This window comes from Triticum aestivum, chromosome 6B (genome assembly GCF_018294505.1).
Source record: "Triticum aestivum cultivar Chinese Spring chromosome 6B, IWGSC CS RefSeq v2.1, whole genome shotgun sequence".
Classification (NCBI taxonomy): domain Eukaryota; kingdom Viridiplantae; phylum Streptophyta; class Magnoliopsida; order Poales; family Poaceae; genus Triticum; species Triticum aestivum.
In genome coordinates, this window is record NC_057810.1 from 321,780,642 (window position 1) to 321,784,495 (window position 3,854).

Genomic DNA, 3,854 nt, shown 5'->3' on the forward strand with positions numbered 1-3,854 from the left:
TTAGCAGAGGTTCACTGTAGCTTAAATATCCGGGCGTCACAATTCTCCTCCACTACAAGAAATCTCGTCCCGAGATTCAGGAGGGGAGTAAGGGGAAGGGATCTGGTTACGGAATTCTAACGGGTCTTCGTTGTCCTTCTTGAAGAGGTCGATCCATTACGTTGGTGTCTTCATTTCACCGCTTCAGGTCATCATTATGAAGTCATCATCCTTTCTTCGGGGGTTCCATCGTACTTACGAATAGGTAACGGGGCAGATCGGCAACGACAGAATGCTATGAGGGTGATAATCTGGGATTAACCCATGAATGAGCATGTGAGTACCTCTCAGTTGAACAAATAAAACACATCAAGAGTAAAGTTTGAAGGTACAGTAAGAGGTTTCAAGCAGATAGATAGTTGCTCGAAGTCTGAACCTGAGTGAGAAAGGGGTTCAGAGTAGCGAGAGTAAGTATTGCGTCCGATACCCGAATAGAGCACTAGGAAGGTGTCCCATGAATTAAATACGAAGCCAAGCGTGGGGAATAACCATTAGAAACAGGGTTGTACAGGAGAGTCGGGTTTCGATCCTGTGGAACTGTGGGTTATGGGCCCACCATGTGGGTTAAAAGTAGGAAGGGCGGAGACGTCTTGCATGATCATGCAAGAAAGGCATGTCAGAGGATAGCATGTCGGTTATGTCGGCAACAATGCCGGTACCAAGGGCGATGGACGAAGAGAACCATTTTCCTGCTTGTTGAACGAGGCGGACCATTAGGCAAAGTTCTCGTCCATCGGTGGCTACTGGAATGCTATCAACAAAAGCAACAGGGTCTTACTGACATGGTTGTACACCAAGGTGTTTTACATAAGCAGAAGAATACTACTGCTTATATAATATAGATTACAAGAAGGGTTAAGCAAACCAATGGAAAGGAAAGGTGATTACCAGATTTAATCAGAACAATGGAAAGAAATATGTGTTTAAAGACATAATTCAGGGGTATATCCTTCCCAAGGACAAGCAGGGCATGATATTCATAAGAGGATAGAAGGTAGAAAACCCTTTAGGTAAGGGGAGAGAAATTTCATGACATTACTCATACAAAGGTGTTTGGATAATTGAGCAAGAAACATTTAGCATTGGGCTTCAAATGTCCTTGTTGAAAATCGGAGTATCACCAACATGCTTTGAGATAGTATTGGCATGGTCTTTGGGTAAAGATCATACTTTGGATTCACAAAGGATCCGTCAGGAGCAACTTATAGAATAAGTCTTACAATTTCCTCATGGAAGAATGGCTAAACTTGCTAAAAAAGGATACTACAACAATAGGTCCTCCACCCAGGGGGGGGGTGCTAGGCATGACATCATGTTACCGGGTCATCAAAGGACCAACATCATAACTCTTGGAAAGTTATCCCAACCATCATATCTGACCGAGATTCAGCTCCGATTGGTGTCATGATACCTCAGACTCAGGATGTCCGAGAAGAAAAGGTGCAACACAAATAGACGAAATGACATTTCAAGATTCTTAGGAAATGAACTATGGGAGCGAGTTCTTGAAGCAATAGTTCATCCTTAAACCAAGGAGGGGATGAGAAGGTGGCTGATGGGCTCAGCGACAATTCATCGAGAATTCCAAACGGATGGCTTTCCACAATAATGTGAACAAGAAGATGACACTTGTCAATTAAAAAGATATAATGGGGTATGCTCGAGGAAAACATACCCAATTAAACATCAGTTGAAAAGTGCAACCGAAATGTGGGCTTATAGTAGCATGATCAACATTAGAATGGTGGTTCAGCAACCGATAGGCTAAGAATGAATTATCGATCATCAACTTCAAAGCAATAGGGTTGCTAGAAGTGCAGAATCAAAACAACACCGTTCCCATGTGGGTACCCCGGTTGGAATCCACACGAGGACCAAGAAAGAATGGTGATGGTGAGAAGTATCATTATAGCAAGAATTTCTTAAGAGGTGGAGCAATCCTCACAACATTCTTGACATCAAAGATGGTAATACTCCGCGGTAGATCATAACATAAGTTGGATAGCATGGAACTCAAGGTACAACAAAAAACAAGAACAAGTTTTGTGTTGGAGGGAATGCAATAATGTTGTGGATGATAACCCAAATCATCGAGGGCAAAGGATGCTATTTCTCATCAAGAATTCGATAGATATCTTGGAAGGCCTCAGAATGTTGATGATGATCACGACACATTTGTCGAGAGGTTTCGAGAAGATGTAACTGATCGGCGATGACACCAAGTCAACGGAATGATGAAGCAAAAAGTTATTGGAACCATGGGTATGACACAAAATCGAAAGCAAGCTTGCTGTTCAAGGACAAACGATATGACATGGAAGATTGATTGTAAGATTAGCTCACCGTCGAAATTTGTGCTCCGAGAAGGACCCGGTAGCACAGTTAAAATTTAGCATGATAATGATATAGCCGATCAGGCTAGGAATGATGTGATCGGGTACAAACTTGTACTTATAGAAGCTTACTAAAGAGTTGTTGAACCGTAGTGCGGACTCGGTTCAATTATTGGTGTCTTTGAGTGTTTAATAACTCAGAGCCCGTGAAAAATTGGAATCAGTGGGAATGTAGCACTTGATGAAGAACTCATAAGATGTTATGCAGTTCCACGATAATCTCGAGATACTAGGGGGGTAATGCTCGACGACAGATCAAAGTAGAGGTTGGACTAGGGTATTGCTCTACAAAAGACAAGTGCTTAAACTTGCACGAGAAATGGTATTTAAAGGAGAACATGGTCGGAACCACGATTGCAAGAGGCCAGATCCCAGATATAAGATGAACTTATACCAAAGGGATAATTAATTTAAGAGAAGCTTTAATGATAAGATCTACATCGTGTCCATGGGCATGAACACAGGGTTCAAGGTCGACTCCCACTTGTTCAACGCATAACCTTTCATTCACCTCTCGTTTTGATAAAGGCATTAGTGTTGAAAGCTTTACCTGGTGTAATACCAGATGAGTATGACTCGTGAAAACTTTCGAGTTCACACATATTAAGGAAGGCATAGGTTCAACCCGTCAGGGTATCGTGGAAACATATACCACAAGCTTCAATAGTAACTAACACAAGCTCGATAGTAGAGCATGGTTGACAAAAACAGAGGATACAATTTACCTAAGGCATTATGTATTAGGGAAAGAACTTCTCGAGGTTTTTGTATATGAAGGACACTGTCGGATGATATTTCAACAAAGGATCCGACAGTCCTTAGTGAAACTGATGTGAGTATCGGCACACAACTAGAGGAAGAAACAATGCGAAGGCATTGGATTATAGAAGCAACTTACTAATTCAAAGCTCACATGTAAAGGAATTATGATTACCAAATCAAAGGATCAGAAGCAAACGCTCTGATTAAGGATGGATAAGTTGAGTAAGCTTAGGGGTAAAATCGACAACAATTTGATTGGTCGAGATCAAGCTCATGTTTAAAGTGACGTCTGAGTCGAAAAGATAATTTAAAAGCATCAACTGATGATTGCGTGCATTCGCACTCATTTTGAATCAATAGGATCAAAATGACGGTGCCTAAGGATACTAACGAATATTGCTAGACATATGGAAAGCATCCAAAATGCAAGCAGACAAGTATTGCAGAGCAGTAAGCTACTAAGGATTTTTGGAGTATCGAATAGTATTTCGAAGACCACTGTGGAACACATGAACAACGTTGAAAGAACGGATACTCGGTAAGTGTGAGGAGTTATCCATAGGGGGTATTCATGTGGCAAAGATTTGCAATGCAATGGCTCAAAAGATTCTTAAAAGTCGAAGAACCATTCGATGCATCTTGTAATAACAAGAGCAGCTA